We start from the raw sequence: 18669 nt of genomic DNA, 5'->3' as shown, positions 1-18669 counted from the left end.
AGGTACTCTAGGATTGCATTGCTGGCACACTCTACTGTTAGGTAGTTTAGGCACTACATCCCTCTGTAGTGGCTTTTGAGTAGAGGACAAATCGTAGGAATTTGTAGCATTAACTCAAAAATTCTAGAAAGCCTCAGGGAACAATTAACTTCAGGGTTTACATTTGTCAGACCTGAAAAGTAACTATAAATTCATATTGATGGTTATGGATTTTGTTTCTTCATCTCCACAATGGGCTCAAGAGTCCAAAAGCATAAATCATGCCACCTTAGGACAGTAAGAATAGTTACTTTCTGTGTAATATTTCAGTTTATATACCACCTTGACATGTATTTCCTGATTTAATCACTTTAATAACTCAGAAGAAGGTTCTGTTATTCCTGGGGTTTTGTTTGTTTGTTTGCTTTGTTTTATGAGATGGAGTCTCACTCTGTTGCCCAGGCTGGAGTGCACTGGTGCTATCCCGGCTCACTGCAACCTCCACCTCCCAGGTTCAAGCAATTCTCCTGCCTCAGCCTCCGGAGTAGCTGGGACCACAGGCACACGCCACCACGCCCAGCTAATTTTTGTATTTTTTAGTAGATATGGGGTTTCATCATATTGGCCAGGCTGGTCTCGAACTCCTGACTTCATCATCCACCCACCTTGGCCTCCCAAAGTGCTGGGATTACAGGCATGAGCCACTGCACCTGGCCTATTCCTGTTTTAAGGTGAAGAAACAATGGCTTAGGGTTAACTGATACATCTGAAGTCACAACAACAAGAATTAGAGCTGAGACTTAACTGTAGGTCTTTTGGTTCTAAGTTCAATGATTCTGGTGGGAAAGAGTATCCTCTGGGAGGGGATGCTAAAATGACTTCCTTGTGGGAATGAAGGTACCAAGAGAAGCAAGGAAAACAGAAGCCCATTTATAGAGACAAAGAGGGAGTCCTCTGTGAGCATCAAGTCCCTCTCATTTTTCCCTCCCCATTCGTTTTCCTGGATTATCCTACTAATCCTTAATTTTATTTGAGATGAGACCTTTTCACAGAAGCCTTTCCAGACCATCCAAGGTTAAGTGCCCTTCCATAAGACTCAAGTTTTAACATTATTATAGTGTTTATCACTCTGTGTCTTAGTCTGTTTGGGCTGCTATACCAAAATGCTATAAACTGGGTCATCTATAAACAACAGAAATTTATGTCTCACAGTTCTCGAGGCTGGGAAATCCAAGATCAAGGTAGCAGCAGATTTGTTATCTGGTGAGGGACTGTGTCCTCAAAGACAGCTAAAACCTCACATGGGGAAGAAGCAAGGTATCTCTCTGAGTCTCCTTTTATAAGGATACTAATCCCATTCATCAGGACTCTCCCCTCACGACCTGATGATCACCTCCCAATACCCAAGGTATTGGGTATAGGTATTACCCCCTAATACCATCACCTTGGGGTTAGGATTTTAATATATTAATTTTGCAGGGACATAAACATTGGGTTCACTGCATTCCGTATTATTTCCTATTTGTATAATTCCTGCACTGAAGTGCAAGCTGCTTGAAGATGGATATTTTATCTTATTCATTGGTATGTCATCCACACCTAACAGAGTGTCTGGCTTTCTTAGGCAGTCGGAATATACTTGTTAAATGGAAGGAAAGCATTGTGAATATTCTGTAGGAGTTGAAATAGAAAAAAGATACTGAGTTTTGACCACATGCCAACAAAAAGCAGTTAATAGACTGCGCGAGAGAAATAGGGAAACACAATGTGCCAGTGGCAAAAGCCTGCTTGCTGACATTTATACATTAAACATTGATGTTCCTGTCTTTTTAAGTGCCAAATTTGGAATCTGTACATTGCTTGGACTCTATACATCATCTGATTAATGAGCATTTCCAGATATTACGTTACCTTGCTGCTGGTCAGCAAGCACTCAGTTCAGTTAGTTGAATTATGCTATTAGTAGTATATTGCATATTCTAATTATTAATTCACAACTTCCTCCAAACTTTTCAACACCTACATCTCATGGTCTGACCACGACTTTCTTTTCAGCTCCCTTATTTCTGTGTCTTGATTCCTTTTTCCTTCCGATCTATAATCTTTCATTTCAACCCTTTCTCTATCTAGTCTAAGCCATGAACAGCCTCTCAACCCCTTCTGTCTTTATCCTTCTGCCTTAAACTACATAACACAATTATATTCCCACTAACAGGCATTGGGAACAATGCCTATATCAGGTTGTCAAGAGTTGCTAGAGAGAAGCCAGGTGCGGTGGCTCATGCTTGTAATACCAACACTGGGAGGCCGAGGCGGGTGGATTGCTTGCAGCCAGGAGTTTGAGAGCAGCCTGGGCAATGTGACAAAACCCCTTCTCTACTAAAAAAAAAAAAAAAATAGCCAAGCATGGTGGTGCATGCCTATAATTGCAGTCTCTTGGGAGGCGGAAGATAAAGAATTGTTTGAACCCAGCAGGCAGAGTTTGCAGTGAGCCGACATCGTGCCATTGCACTCCAGCCTGGGCCACCAAGCAAGACTCTGTCTCAAAAAAAAAAAAAAAATTGGAGAGTTGCTGGAGAGAAATCACAAAATGGTCCAGAGTGTTGCCCCTGCAGATCTCTACTTTCCAACCTCAACTGGGCCTCTGTACCACCCAATAGTTTTCCTAGGATCACACTCCTCTCCCAGAGCAGCTTTTGCAACTGTTGTCACTTTCCTCAAGTCCTCTTTTTTTACATCCCCACCTTCACTCTCAGCAAAGACATTTCCTTCTTTTTCACTGAGAACATGGAGAGCATCTTTTTTCCAGCATTCTCTTCTCCTGCAATATCTGCATCTGTTTCCATTTCTTAGTGAAACAGGGTTTCTCCCATCAAAGTTATTCCTGCTGCCTGTACTTTGAATTTGCAAGCTGCCACCTCCTCCAGTCCTTTGCTCCCTTGATTTCCCCTCTTTTCCCTGATGTAGTCCTTTGCCTCATTGTCTTTAGCTGACATATTTATGTTTACATAATTTTTTTAAAAAACTCTAAGAGCAACAGAAACTTCTTTAATACACTTGCATTGCAAACTAGTTCCATATCTCTTTCATTTATTTCACAATCAAGCTTAGACAAAGCTATCTATACTCACTATCTATGTTTCCTAGTACTGACAGTTGCTGGTTTCCAAATCATTCACAAACTTACATTATTCCAATTGCAAGTATGATTGGGAGGCCTATTTGTTCATTTATAGTGAGAAATATAATTCAAGGAGAATGGAATGTTTGCATCAATATGATCCATTTATTCTGGAGACAGAGTGTGGCATGTTGTTTAAGCTTGTAGACTAGGTATTTAGAACTGAGTTGCTCACTATTTATGTGATCTTAGGCAAGTTAATTTACCTTTCTGAGCCCCAGTATTTTTAGATGTATAAAATAGGTAAGCAATAATGCCTAGTTTATAGGGTTGTTTTGAAGATGAAATTGATGCAGGCAAACCCAAAAATTGGGGCTCTTGGCTTCAGGTAGGAAGGAAAGAATTCAAGGGTGGTGACAGAGTAAAGTAAAAGCAAAGCAAGTTTATTAGAACAACAGAGAACAGGAAAATTGCTGCTCCATAGACAGAGCAGGGCTACCCGATAGGCAGAGTAGCACTCATGGATTGCTGACTAACTATATTTATAGCTACTCCTTAATTATATGCTAAATAAAGGGTGGGTTATTCACAAATTTTCTATGAAAGGGATGGGGAGTTCCTAGAACCAAGGGTTCCTCCCCCTTTTAAACCATATAAGGGACATATTTTTAAGCAGTAAAGTGCTCAAGATGTAAAAGAAGATAATGCCCCTGAGAAATGGGTCAGAACTGAGAGGCTGACTCATATCCAACAAGGACTCAGTATTGTTACCTGCTATGTCAAGGGTTACCGGAAGCTCCTCTGTGGAGATAGTAAGATGTCCAGTGGGAGCTGTGGGGGACCTCAGGCCCCATGAGTCCTCTGCTCTCTTGGCTATTATGGGTTTGGTTGACCCCTTCAGAGCCTGGGGCAGCCCTTTTCCAGTGGTCTTCTTGCTTACAGAGGGCACACTGACTTTGGCTCAGGGGGCCACTGAGTCAGGCTCTCATTTATGCATCCCAGATGCCAATCTCATGGCACTTCCTCAGGATGTGTAACTCTGAGGTGGTAGGGAGCTCAAGACAGCCACCAGGAACTGTGTGTTTTGAGTATTTATTTTGGTTTTCTCTGCCTCCTCTGCCCAGATCCTACTGTTGTAAACTCCAAAGGCCATGTTTAAGAGTTGACCCGGCCGGGTGTGGTGGCTTACACCTGTAATCTCAGCTCTTTGGGAGGCCGAAGCAGGTGGATCACTTGAGGTCAGGAGTTCGAGACCAGCCCAGCCAATATGGTGAAACCCCATCTCTACTAAAAATACAAAAAAATTAGCCCGGCATGGTGGTGTATGCCTATAGTCCCAGCTACTCAGGAGGCTGAGGCAGGAGAATCGTTTGAACCCAGGAAGCAGAGGTTGCAGTGAGCCAAGATCATGCCACTGCACTGCAGCCTGGGCAACAGAGTGAGACTCTGTCTCACAAAAAAAAAAAAAAAGTTGGCCCATGCGGGTTTGAGGTTTTGTTTCTGCCTTATGTAGCTTCCTTCTAATCTCAAGGAAAGACTGAGTAATAAAATGCATATCCAGGAAAGCATACCTTTCCAGGGAGTCTGGGTCTGTATTAGTATAATTCCTGAATGCCTCAACCAAACAGCTCTGAAATAAAGCAGGATTTCCATCCTTTTCAAAGTTACATCTCTAACCTTGTCATAATTAACTGGCTTAACCACACACTTTTTCATGCCTTCTATTAAACAAGTTACCATATGATTTCTTCATTCAAAATCTTGGCAACTCCTCTGGTAATCTCTTTGAGGCTCCAGATCTGGAACTGCATCTCCCCCCATATGATAAATGGCATGGCCTCTGTTATAAGCATTCTACCTGCATTTTTATGGGCAGTACCCAGAATCATTTGTTTATCCTCTATGATAGAGCAGGTGGACAATATTTGCCTATCATGCCAAGTTAAGTCAAAGGACATGGTCAACTTCACAAACTTCTCTACAAACTTCCCTGCATCCTCTAAAAACCAGCCAAATTTCTCCCTGCATAAAGCCAAATCAGATGTAGAGGGAAAAAAAAACATACACATGTATTCTGATTGTCCACTAATCTCTATCAGCTACGTCTCACAATGAACACAGGTTCAATTTTAGGGGCTGATATGAGACCCCACTCCTGATGATACTGGTTGGGCTTACTTCCTTGGGCAGGGTGAGATGTAGGCTTGCGATAGTTTAATAAGGGGAAGGGGAGGTGGAATCCTGTGCTGTGGAACTGGTGAGATTACCCTCCTCAGAACTGGGGCACTGAAGAGACTTCAGGCTGGGGGGCACATGGGCCTTCTATGGGGAGTAGCTAGGAGGAGACTATCTAGGGTATCTAGTATGGCTTTTTGGTGTCTGGATGTAACATGAGCAAGGCAAATCCTACAGGTGTCCCTTAAGTCAGGATCCTAGTAGAGAGCAATAAGAGCCTATACATAAGGGATTTCTCTTCATTCTCCTTCCTTTTTACAGAATAAGTTGAATTGCAAAATAGTAATATAATGTAACATACCATTTTTAGGCCAAATTTCTTGTTCTCTTAATTTGTATTGGACCCAAACTGTGTTGCAGTAGAAAATAAGTCTCGCCTTATACAGTATGGCTGGGACACTAGCATTCGCTCTAGTCTCTCTGACAGGGAAGCAGCGATATACAAGAGACTGAACTGTATCTGCCTCTGTTTCCAAAAGATTCATGTTCAACTTTCACTCACACAAAGCCGGGAAAATTTTATTAGTCTTTTTTTTTTTTTTTTTTTTAAGACAAAGTCTGGCTCTGTCGCCAGGCTGGAGTGCAGTGGCGTGATCTTGGCTCACTGCAACCTCCGCCTCCCGGGTTCAAGCGATTCTCCTGGTTCAGTCTCCCAAGTAGCTGGGATTACAGGCGCCTGCCACCATGCCCAGCTAATTTTTGTATTTTTAGTAGAGACGGGGTTTCACCATGTTGGTCAGGATGGTCTGGATCTCCTGACCACGTGATTCGCCCGCCTTGGCCTCCCAAAGTGATGGGATTACAGGCTTGAGCCACCACGTCCGACTGTTTTATTAGTCTTTTTTTTAAAAAAAAAAATAAAGGAACCTGAACTTTTGTAACACAGCTGGAACAATTCACAGCGGCAGCGGCAGCCGCAGAGGCGGAAGAAAAGGTTTAATTTAGTTGATTTTCTGTGGTGGTTGATTGTTCGCCAGTCTCATGGTGGTGGAAGCTGTACATTTTTCCAAAGGGACCGACAAGCTGCTGGAGGTTTGGTTCTCCTGGCAGCAGCCCAACGCAAACCAAGGATCTGGAGATTTTCGCACTATCCCAAGATCTGATTGGGACATAATTTTGTTTTTGTTTTTGTTTTGTTTTGTTTTGTTTTTGAGACGGAGTCTCGCTGTGTCCCCCAGGCTGCAGTGCAGTGGCGCGATCTCGGCTCACTGCAAGCTCCGCCTCCAAGGCTCACACCGTTCTCCTGCCTCAACCTCCCGAGTAACTGGCATTACAGGCGCCCGCCACCAAGCTCGGCTCATTTTTTGTATTTTTAGTAGAAACGGGGTTTCACCGTGTTACCCAGCATGGTCTCGATCTCCTGACCTCATGATCCGCCCGCCTCGGCCTCCCAAAGTGCTGGGATTACAGGCCTGAGCCACCGCGCCCAGCCAAGTGGGACATACTTTTGAGGGATGTGCAACATTCAATCGTTAAGTGTGACAAAAACCGACAAGCAGGAAGCTTATGTACTCAGTGAGAGTAGCATGTTTGTCTCCTAGAAACATTTCATTTTGAAGACAAGTGATACCACTCTCTTGCTGAAAGCACTGGTTCACCTGTGGAAGCTTGCTAGGCACTACAGTGGGTTTGACTCAATACAAAGCTTCTTTTATTCTTTTGAGAATTTCATGAAGCCTTCTCCCTAAGGGTACCCACACCAGAATTTCCAGGAAGAAATAGAGTTTCTTAATGCAATTTTCCCAAATGGAGCAGCATATTGTATGGGATGTATGAATTCTGACTGTTGGTACTTATGTACTCTGCATTTCCCAGAAAGGTAATCAGTCAGCCAGATCAAACCCTGGAAATTCTGATGAGTGAGCTTGACCCTGCAGTTATGGACCAGTTCTACATGAAAGATGGCGTTACTGCAAAGGATGTCACTTGTAAGACTGGAATTCGTGACCTGATACCAGGTTCTGTCATTAATGCCACAATGTTCAATCCTTATGGGTATTCGATGAATGGAATGAAATCAGATGGAACTTATTGGACTATTCACATCACTCCAGAACCAGAATCTTCTTATGTTAGCTTTAAAACAAACTTAAGTCACCTCCTATGGTGACCTGATGAGGAAAGCTGTGGAAGTCTTCAAGCCAGGAAAATTTGTGACCACTTTGTTAATCAGAGTTCTAAATGTCACACCATGTTTTCTTCACCTCAAAGATTGAAGGTTTAAAGCGTCTTGATTGCCAGAGTGCTATGTTCAATGATTACAATTTTGTTTTTACCAGTTTTGCTAAGAAGCAGCAATAACAGCATAGTTGATTAAGAAAAATGAAGAAAAAAATGCAGAGAGAGAACACACATAAGAAGGTGGTGGATGCTTTCTAGATGTTGATGCTGGGGGCAGTGCTTTCCATAACCACCACTGAGTAGTTGCAGAAAGCCCTATATGTAATGATAGTGTAATCATTTTGAATTGTATGCATTATTATATCAAGGAATTAGATATCTCGCATAAATGCTCTCTTCCGTGTTTAGGTATTCTCTGCCACCCTTGCTGTGAAATTGAAGTGCAGGTAGAGAAAACCTTTTACTGTATGAAACTTTATAACACTTGTGAGAGCAATTCAATTTGGTTTATGCGCAGTATAATATTTCTCCAAATATAATCCAAAATTCCCCACAGACAAAGCTTTCATCCTCATTAAGTGTTGGCCTCAGCCTAACCGTCTGGGACCGTTCTATTAAATTGCTGCCATAATTTTACATCCAGTTACCTCCACTTTCTAGAACATATTCTTTACTAATGTTATTGAAACCAATTTCTACTTCATACAGATGTTTTTTGAAACAGCAATTAAAGTTTTTCTTCCATGAGGAAAAAAAAAAAAAGAAAATGGGTCTCTTTCTCTTTAAGCCATTTAATTTGAATTTGATCCCTATTGCTTTTGACACCCTAGCAGCAAGTCTTTTGAGATGCTTGCCATGTCCCCATGTCTAACAAGGATCTCCACTAGACACAGAAGTTTTTCTAAATCTAGCAAGAGCCTAGTTAATTTTTCTTTCAAATACCTACCTCCCTTTTCCCTCAAGAAAGGTCAGTAGGGCAATCGCCACCAATTTCTGCAAAGAAGGCATAAGTACAGTTAGCTTGGCATGACAAAAATGAATTATGAGATATGAGTGGACAGTAGAGTGATGACTGCATCCACTAGCAAATGGAATGCAACAAAAGAGGTGTTTTAATAAGCAAATTATTGAAGGAGAGATTAAAATAAGGAAACAGGATTCTTATAGTCTGAATTCCACAAAAAGTGAAGAAAGCATTTTGGTTTGGAGAAAAAGTGGGATGACAAAGACAACAAGAAAAAATGATGACAGAGACCAAGATCTCCCAAGGATGGGACTCTAACCCACAATCCTAGAGGGGATACCTAGATCCCTCTAGAGTGGGACTCTAACCCACAATCTTAGAGAGACAAAACCAGTTAATGTTGAAAAACCTGGAGCCTCCAGGCATCAACAAATGAGGGTCCCCCACACCAAATGCTACATATCCCAGAACAACCCAGAGGCAGACAACAATGAACCCCAAAGGTACAAGCCCAAGGTCCTCAGTGGTGGGATTCTCAACCACAATCCTATGGGGACAATTCCAACACAACTGGGGACACAGAACAACATGACTCCAACATCCCTAAGTCAGCACAATGGGGGATGACTCATAATAACAAAAGAAAAAATGCAGCCTGCACGGTGGCTCATGCCTGTAATCCCACCACTTTGGGAGGCTGAGGCGGGTGGATCATGAGGTCAGAAGTTTGAGACCAGCTTGCCAACATGGGGAAACCCCGTGTCTACTAAAAATACAAAAATTAGCCGGGCATGGTGGCGTACGCCTGTAATCCCAGCTACTCAAGAGGCTGAGGCAGGAGAAACACTTGAACCTGGGAGGCGGAGTTTGCAGTAAGCCAAGATCGCGCCATTACACTCCAGCCTGGGTGACAGAGCAAGACTATATCTTGGGAGAAAAAAAGGAAAGAAAGAAAAAATGCAAAACAAACAATGAAACTGTCCTACCTTACATAAAATAGAAACAATTGCCCAAATAGCAAGGGGAATGAAGAAGACACTCACCTATCCATGGAGGGAAAATGGTGCTGATTGATGTTAGTGGGGGTGGGGGTGGGGGTCCAGTGAAGGTCTCCCGCAGGTCCCCTCAGCTTGTTAATCCCTTCATGGGATTAACAACATGGGATTAATTTTCCCTCCAGGAAAGATGATGCAGGTGAATCCCAAAACTGGGCCTCAGCCCAGGAGAGTTCTTGGCTTCATGCAGGAAGGAATTCAAGGGTGAGGCGACAGAGTAAAGTGAAAGCAAACCGAGTTTATTAAGTGCAACAGAATACGGGAAAATGGCTGTTCCATAGATAGGGCAGGGCTACCCCATAGGCAGAGTAGGACCCATGGATTGCTGACTAACTATATTTATAGTTACTCCTTAATATGCTAAATAAGGGGCAGGTTATTCATAAATTTTCTAGAAAAGGATGAGGAGTTCTCAAAACCAAGGGTTCCTCCTCTTTTAAACCATATAAGGTAACTTCTGGACATTGCCATGGCATTTGTAAACTGTTATGGCACCAGTGTGAGTATTTTAGCATGCGAATGTATTATAATTAGTGTATAACAAAGATCAATGGCAATTAGAGGTCACATTCATTGCCCTCTTGGTTTTAGCTGATTTGGCTGATTTCTTTAATGCCTCCTGTTTTGATTAGCAAAGTTGTGACCAGTGTTTGGAAAACAAGTCCTGCTGATCTACCTCAATATGAGATAATTAAATTAGATAATCCATGTAAAGTGTTTATTTGGAGCATAGTAAGTGCTAAATATTAGCAATTATTATTGTTATTATTTTCCTCCCAATATGCAAATTTAGATGGATAATAAAATTATAACGAGATGATTGCTTAGCACTGGATTCCCAGAAGTGGTTGTTTATTCGTTAGTTTAATGGCCTCGGGCAGGATACACCCACTGCAGCATCTAGAGTGCTGAATCTCAGGAAAGGGTGCACTTTCATGGACTCTTCAGAATCCTACTATTATTTCACATCTCTGCAACTGTAGGATCCCAGAAAAACAATATTCCAATACAAAGGCTTCAGAAGCAAATCTCTCTGACCCTCTATCCTCCTGCCTCTGGCCCCTCATTCTCCCAAGGCTAGCCTTAGAAACTAGAATTTTTCTTCCTCAAGGCAGGTCATAGAAACCAGAACCCCATTTCCCCAACACCAGCCATAAAACCTGAAAGTATTATCCTAACGTTCCTCCAACGTTTTTGTGTAAAAATCAGTCATTAAAAAAAATTATTTGACCTACCTTATTTGATTGTATGTCTAAAGACCCTCATTCCAGAGAGCATCCTGCCCCATACCCAGAATGAAGAAATCCATTCTCAGAGATGCCAAGAAGAATCTAGACAGACAGGCCTTTCTGTGTTTCCCCACTCAGTCTTTAGCATTAGATCATACCCTTTTTGTCCAATCATACTTCTACATAGCTGCCCATACTTTGTTAAACCTAACGATAAAAATGGGCAGTTTCCTCTGTATCTTTGGGTCCGCATTCTAAAGGCTCCTGTGTCAGGTATAACTCTAACCAAATAAATGTGTATGCCTTTTCTCCTAGTAATCTACCTTTTGTCAGTGATTTTCAGCAAAACTTCAGAAGGCAAAGGGAAAGATTTCCCATGGCCCCTAACCAACATTGGGCACTCGTAAGCTCTTCCTCTTTAACCTTCTATTCTCCACTGGCTTCTGTCATTTTATTCCTATGTAAATGAAGAAAACAGATTTCTCTTCTTCAATCCAGCAATTAAATTTGATAATTTTCTCTTCTTTTCTGTCTCACTTTTCCTAAATAATCTCATTTCTTCCTGTGGCTTCAGCTATCAAATCTCTAACTCAAGTAACATTGCTCTGAGTGCCAACACCATAAATTTAACTCTCCTCTGAAGAACTCCACTTGGATGCTCCAGGTACCGAATGAAATATCCAAAATGGAAGAAATGAGAGTCCCCTCATCTGCTTCCTTCTGGTATTCCGAATCTTACAGGCTGAGGCACCAAAGCCAGAATCCTGAAAGTCATCCTGATCTCTGGCCTCTCACCAATGCCTCACACACAATCTGTCAACTTCTTCCTAAATATTTCTTCAATGTGGCCCTTCTCTCCAACCCCACTACCACTACATTACTAGACACCATCATTTCTCACCAGAATTTCTACAGTAGCCACTGAACTTGTTTTCCTGCTTCATGTCTCATATTCCTCCAACCTACCAATCTCACACCCCTGCATATCCTCAGCACCTGGAACAGTGTCTGGCACAAAGTAGACACAAAATCAATATTTGTTGAATGAACAAGCAAATGAATGAATTCGTATTGTAGAGGCCAAGGAAAATCTTCCCCTTTGCCCTCTGAAATTTTGTTGAAACGTCAGCTGAGAAAAACTAATTAAAAGAAGAAATGACATGAGGAATAATTACTCTGTGGTTCTCCTTTGTGGGTATGTTAATAAATTTCTGTGCCATTTCTCCTATTAAGCTGCCTTTTATCAGTTGATTTTTCAGTGGACCTTCAGAGGGCAAAGGGGAAGTTTTTGCTTGGCTCCTACGGTTTTGGTGCTGTGAGCAGGATACCAAAACTGTTCTGCTCTTCTACAAGCCACAGTGAAGGGAACCCAGGACCTGACTAGCTGCCAGAAGAACAAGAATTTCTTACCAGCCAGGCTTCTGGCCTCTCTTTCTGTGGAATCTGATCAAGTTGACAGTTAAAATCCCTGTTTGTCTCTTTTTTCTCTGCAAAATCTTGATTAATGGGAGAAAAGGATTTGTGTGACTAGTCTTGGGTGTTGTGACTCTGGTGTAATTTTTGGTTTAAGTATTCATATTATTTGATCCTTTTAGTCCCAGAAATCAACTTTTTCTTTCTTTGTCTTTCTGTGTTGTTATGTCATAAAGAAGGGTACCAAGCATGAGATAGAACATAGGCCTAAAACCTTTATAAGCCCATTGTTCCAGCCAGCCTTGTGGACTTGTTAGTATTATAGTTCTGACCAGAACAGCTTATAAACTTTGTTGTGGGCCCCAAAAATAAAAACCATATGAGATTCCCCTTTCATCTTGTTTTATGTCCTTGAAAGTGTGGCTGGTGACCAAGTGAGAGCACTCTCTCTTGGTCTCCACCATCTATGAGGCATGATTTTCAGGTCATATAAGGTGACCAGTCTGAAAATGGCTGGGACGTGAGACATGTAAGATTTTAACTAGCATACTTTTTGTTATGAATGTGTCAAGCTGTCAGGGGAGTTTGTCTTAAAAAGTCCCATCTCTGTGGGCTTTTGTCATCTCAACCCTTGTTGCTTGGTTCTAAACAATTGCCTTCTTTGTGTTTATAGACAGAACAAATTAAAATAAAGACATATAATAGTGTCATGGCTAACCTTAGAAATTCTCTTGACAAAATTACAAAGTGAAAATCTAACCTAACACAAAGTGAAAATCATAATATATATGCTCAAACTGTCTATAGGATTCACAATAAAGCTGCTCCACCTTTCAGTCCAGTAGTTAAAATTCTGTGCTTTCACTACTGTGGTCTGGGTTTGATTACCAGTCAGGGAACCAATACCTTTTGGTTTGATATTTGTGTGACTTTTGGCTTTTTGGGGTACCCATTTGTTGTTGATCCTTTTCCCTTTCATGGACAGCTTTTGATTTTCTGCCTCCTTCCATCTGTGGGGGCATATGAGGCTTTTGGGCCTTCGTGTGTGGACAGTCAGCTGAGAAGTTGAGACACTAGAGAATATGGCTGGACAGATGTGGGTTGAATCCTGTTTGCGGCTACTGAAACTTTATTTTCTTTGAGCTGTCTTTGAATGCATCTGTATCTTGTGAAGACTGCTTTGTACCTCTTTGGAGACACCTCATGTGTCCTTAGTTAAATTGTTGAGTCACTTGCAAAGTTACCTTTGGTAAAAAAGTTTAAAAGTCAGGAGTATCAGCTATTTGTCCCAGCTAAAATCTGATAATAAAAGATCTGAAAATATATTTTTAAAAAGCTCTATGATCAGAAGTCAGCTTAATTAAAAGCTAATATTCAACGTATATGTTGAATATATAGTTATGTATATATTCTGAGGATTTTTCTAGTTTACTGAAATTCCTTTTCATTATATATTTGGTATTTTTGTTTGCTTCATTTCTTGTGGTATGATTTTTGTTGAAAAAAGTGTAAAACTTCATTGACTTTTTGTTCCTCCTTTCTCTTTGCTGTCTTGAATATCACATAAAAGGATCTTGTGGGGATGTCTAAAGACCCTGAAAGAAACATAGAAAAAGCTGCCACTCACCCACTTTGGGGAGATGGTCTTCTGTCTTCCTGTAGAGTTTGAAGAGTCACGGGCAAGTTCTTATCAGGTCTAAAGCTCCACTCTCCTTTGCATTGCATTACCTGGTCTCTTTGGCTTTGGGGGTTCAAGGAATTACTTTGACCTATTAGAGAATTTGACCTTGTGTGTGCAATGGCTGATGGGTCACTAGTGAGGGCTGCAGTTCTGGAGGTAGCTGACAGTGGTTGTAATTAATAGTTACTACTGTATATAGGCTACTTGTTTCTTTGCTCTATTCTATAAAAAAGGCATAGTTGAACACATGGAGACTGTGGGAATACTCACAACCAAGGAATAACTCTTCCATGGTGGATGGGCTGATCACAGAATGGGCTGATTGGTATGGGTCCCCCACCCACTAATGCCTCACGCACAATATGTCACTCTCACTAATGCCTCACACACACACACCAGCCTCAGGGTGACATATTTGTAGTAAAGTGTACTCTGGAAACACTGTGCAGCCCAGTCCTTTGGTGTTTCTCTCTTTTGTGGGGGGCCCAGGGTTCAGTGAAAAAGTGGAATCCTTGATGTTTAAAACTCTAGATGCTCTATCTTCCAGCTGTGCCTACTTTTTACATATACAAATATTAGGCCCTAAAAACTGCAAATGCTTTGTTTGCCCTGTTCCTTAATGGGCTCTGCCCTGAGCCCAGTGGTCTAAGTAGAAAACAGAGACTAAATTAGAAGCCACCAATATGACTAGATTGGTCTCCAAAATATGACTTTCTGACATTTAGGTGTTTGTTTTTGGTTTTGGTTTGGGTTTTTGTTTCCCCCCGCCCCCCGACAGTGTATTAGGCCATTCTTCAGTTGCTATAAAGAAATATCTGAGACTGGGTAATTTATAAGAGGTTTAGTTGGTTCACAGTGCTGCAGGCTGTACAAGAAGCATAGTGCCAGCATTTGCTTCTGAGGAGTCCTTAGGAAGCTTACAATCATGGTGAAAGGCAAAGGTACATCTTACGGCAAAAGCAGAAATAAGAGAAAGAGAGTGTGTGGGGAGGTGCCACATACTTTAAAATGACCAGATCTTGCAAAAACTCACTTGGCACCAAGGGGATGGCACCAGCCATTCGTGAGGGACCTGCCCCCATGATCCAAATACCTCCCACCAGTTATTACATTTCAACATGAGATTTGGGTGGGGACAAATATCCAGACCATATCAGATTGGGTCTTACTCTGTTGTCCAGGCTGGAATGCAGTCACACAATCACAGCTCACTGCAGCCTCAACTTCCTGGGCTCAAGCAATGTCCTCATCCTCCTACCTCAGTCTCTCAGGTAGCTGCTATTACAGGCACACCCACCATGGCTGGCTAATTTTGTTGCTTTTGTAGAGGCAAAGTTTTATACCATGTTGCACAGGCTTAGCTAGTTATTTTTAAAAGGCTTCTGAATTTCCTCTATGCTCATTTGTATCTTTCTTTTTAACATCCTATGGGAATTTCTATAATTTTATGTTACATTGGTGTGTTTGTCTGTTTTGTGTTGCTATCAAGGAATACCTGAGGCTTGGTAATTTTTAAAGGAAGGAAGTTTATTTGGCTCACTATTTTGCAGGCTGTACAAGAAGCATGATGCCAGCATCTGCTTCTGGTGACGACCTCAAGAAGTTTACAATTGGCCGGGTGCAGAGGCTCATGCCTGTAATCACAGCACTTTGGGAGGCAGAGATGGATGGATCATTTGAGGTCAGGAGTTCGAGACCAGCCTGGCCAACATGGTGAAACCCCTACTCTACTAAAAATACAAAAATTAGCTGGGCATGGTGGTATGTGTCTGTAATTCCTGCCACTCAGGAGGCTGAGGCAGGAGGATCGTTTGAACTTGGGAGGCAGAGGTTGCAGTGAGCTGAGATCACACCACTGTACTCTAGCCTGGGCAACAGAGTGACACTTCATCTCAAAAAAAAGAAAAGAAAAGAAATGGAAAGAAAGAAAATAAAAATAAGCTTACAATCACAGTGAAAGGCGAAGAGGAGGAGCAGGCATATCACATGGCCAAAAAAGGAGCAAGAGAAAGGTGGGAAAGACACTAGACTCTTTTTAAAACCAGCTCTCACATGAGCTAATGGAACAAGAATTCACTCATTACCACAAGGACAGCACCAAGCCATTCGTGAGGGACCTGCCACCATGACCCAAAAACCTCCTTCTTGACCCAACCTCCAACACTGGGGATAACATTTCAACATGAGATTTGAAGGGGACAAATACTCAAACTATATCACTTGTCCATTTTTAATCTTTCTCTAACACACCCAAACTTCTTCTTGAAAATGCTTAAATTAATTTTCTCTGTTTTGAGATGTAAATTTGCTATGCTGTTTTTCTTAAAACTTGGTAAGATCTTCAGCCATGAAAGACAGACAAACTGTAACCTTTCCATTTACAAAGCTGCATTTGAATTCAACTGTCCTTTTGAACTAACGAGTTTTACTGGTCTCGTGGCTAAAATTTTAAAGACATAGGCCAGGTGCGGTGGCTCATGCCTGTAATCCTATCACTTTTGGAGACCAAGGGGGGCAGATCACCTGAGGTCAGGAGTTCAAGACCAGCCTGGCCAACATGGGGAAACTAAAAATGTCTGTACTAAAAATGCATCTCTACTAAAAATACAAAAATTAGCCAGGCATGATGACACACACCTGTAATCCCAGCTACTCGGGAGGCTGAGGCGGGAGAATAGCTTGAACCCAGGAGACGGAGGTTGCAGTAAGCCGAGATTGCACCATTGCACTCCAGCCTGGGCAGTAAGAGTGAAACTCTGTCTCAAAAAAAGAAAAAATAATATAAAGTATTTGAATTTATAATTTATGGATATGTGTCTATGTTTATATATTGCCTGTATGGTAGCAACTTGACATAAATAAATGAGTACTCATAAATTAAGTAAATAAGCCCAAATGCTTTTCAAGTTCACAAAGCATTAGTAATCTGTGGTAAATGAAGATAGTTTAAAATTTGGGGTAAAATAAAATGGAAACATCTTCTGAATTTAATTTAGATATTTTTTCTGGGTCTGTTTGTCAGACAGGTTTACACTATCTCTGCTATTTTTTTAAGGACCTGAAAGTGAATGGACATAGAAAATTGAGGAAAGAAATAAAACGGTAACAATTATAAGAGGTTATAAAAGGTTCATGGAACCCTTTTACGTTTTTTCTTGTGCAGTCAAAACCAATTGCAGGCTGGATGCAGTGGCTAACATCTGTAATCCCAGCACTTTGGGAGGCTGAGATGGGCAGATCACTTGAGCTCAGGAGTTTGAGACCATCCTGGGCAACATAGTGAAACTCTCTCACTACCAAAAATACAAAAGGAATTAGCTTGGCATGGTAGTACACACTTGTAGTCCCAGCTACTTGGGGGGCTGAGATGGGACAATCGCTTGAGTCCGGGGGTCAAAGGTTGCAGTAAGCCAAGATTGCACCACTGCACTCTAGCCTGGGTGACAAAGTAAGACCCTGTCTCAAAAAAACAAAAACAAAAAAAGGAAAAGAAAACAATTGCAGTTGGATTGATCTGTTTATAAGGCTTTATTAAAATTAGCTTTAGCATTTATAATACACTGGCACAAAGTTAGAATTTGTATTTCTCTTTTGAACAAGATTTTTGTATATATTAATAAGACATAGTAAAAGATTTTTGTTTACCTTTTGAGTAAACTGCAAAAATACTACTAATAAGAGGAGATAATTTCCCTAATGCTGTTTTTATTATGTCTTTTGAAGTTTAGAAAACTGAGTCTCCTGTCTGTCAAAGAGTAAAGTTTTTGCTTTTTGAAATTTTTGAATTATCACTTTGGCTAAGTGAATAACTATTATCTTACAGTGACCTGTAATCTTATTTTGATCAAGTGTTTTAAACCTCTGATATTTGACAAACTTTCCAAAATCAAATTTAAAATTCTAAATTAAATGTTTTTGACCTCAAGCTAACTTTTGGGACCTAAAACCTTTGGAAGTCCAAATAGGACCCCTGGAAGTCCAAGAGAAACATATTAGGCTAATTTGGTATATTAAAATCATACAGGAAGCTGATCAAATAAAAAATGTTGCTTAATTTTCTCCGAGTTATATTTGTATAAATCTGTTATTAATATGCATCCCAAAATTGTATCATATTGCTAAAATGTTGATAGATCTTGTTATATGTTATTAGTAATAATTGTTATCCTGTTAAATTATTGTATACCACAGAAATAATGAAATTTCCTTGTCAGTTGCATCAGTAATCATGGCTCTTCTAAGTCTTTTGTCATTCACAGATGATTATTGTTTTACTTGGATTCTTTTCAAAACTGGTTTGTAATTGGCTACAGTCTAAAATTTACTTGTTCAAAAAAAAAAAAAAAAAAAAAAAAACATGGAAAGGGCCCTGGCAAGTACTCTTAAACACAGTTTTCTGATAACTTTGGAATTCACACCATTGGACTAGTTAAAAACTTCTAAAATAATTTTGTAAAAGCTAATAAATTAATGAAGATTGCTAATCCAACATCAAGCAGAATAAAAGTTAATTACATGGGGCTGAACTGATACAATGCCAAAATAATATTTTCATAACCTTTTTTTGGTTTCAAACATTGCTGATAGTTTTTATGTTTTGTTTTCCAGATTCAAGAAAATTATTTTTTTCTTTTGAGCTGTTCATAGCTTACAGTAATTGGATAAATTACACTTTTGTGAGAACAACTGAAACACTAACCTTTCTGTCTACCTGATGTCTCCAGAATTTGGAAAGTATTTGTGAGTATTCTTCACTTTTGGCAATATAGTTATTTGTACAAATTCAATAAGGATCTGTTTTCTTTTGTAACAGAACACAGTTAGATACACTAATTATTTTGCCAAGGCTTTCATTGAAATGGCATAATTTT

At 40.6% G+C, this 18669-nt stretch overlaps 1 long non-coding RNA gene and 1 pseudogene across 4 annotated transcripts in view; both read left to right on the top strand.

Annotated features, from left to right (window-relative positions):
• The window catches only part of LOC141406991 (uncharacterized), a 32908-nt gene that overhangs the window by 10442 nt on the left and 3797 nt on the right, over positions 1–18669 (top strand). For 3 of the 4 annotated variants that reach the window (XR_012413649.1, XR_012413651.1, XR_012413650.1), the window contains one exon: positions 18407–18538. This is a non-coding gene — a long non-coding RNA (uncharacterized lncRNA). Of the gene's footprint in view, positions 1–15348; positions 15488–18406; positions 18539–18669 lie in introns of those variants that run through there. The other variant, XR_012413652.1, reaches the window with a different exon arrangement.
• Positions 6666–7771, top strand: LOC102126149 (S-adenosylmethionine decarboxylase proenzyme pseudogene; annotated as a pseudogene).

The sequence above is a fragment of the Macaca fascicularis genome, chromosome 6 (assembly GCF_037993035.2).
Source record: "Macaca fascicularis isolate 582-1 chromosome 6, T2T-MFA8v1.1".
NCBI classification, from domain to species: domain Eukaryota; kingdom Metazoa; phylum Chordata; class Mammalia; order Primates; family Cercopithecidae; genus Macaca; species Macaca fascicularis.
Note: the sequence above shows the minus strand (reverse complement) of the source record. Positions and strands in the feature narration are given on the sequence as shown.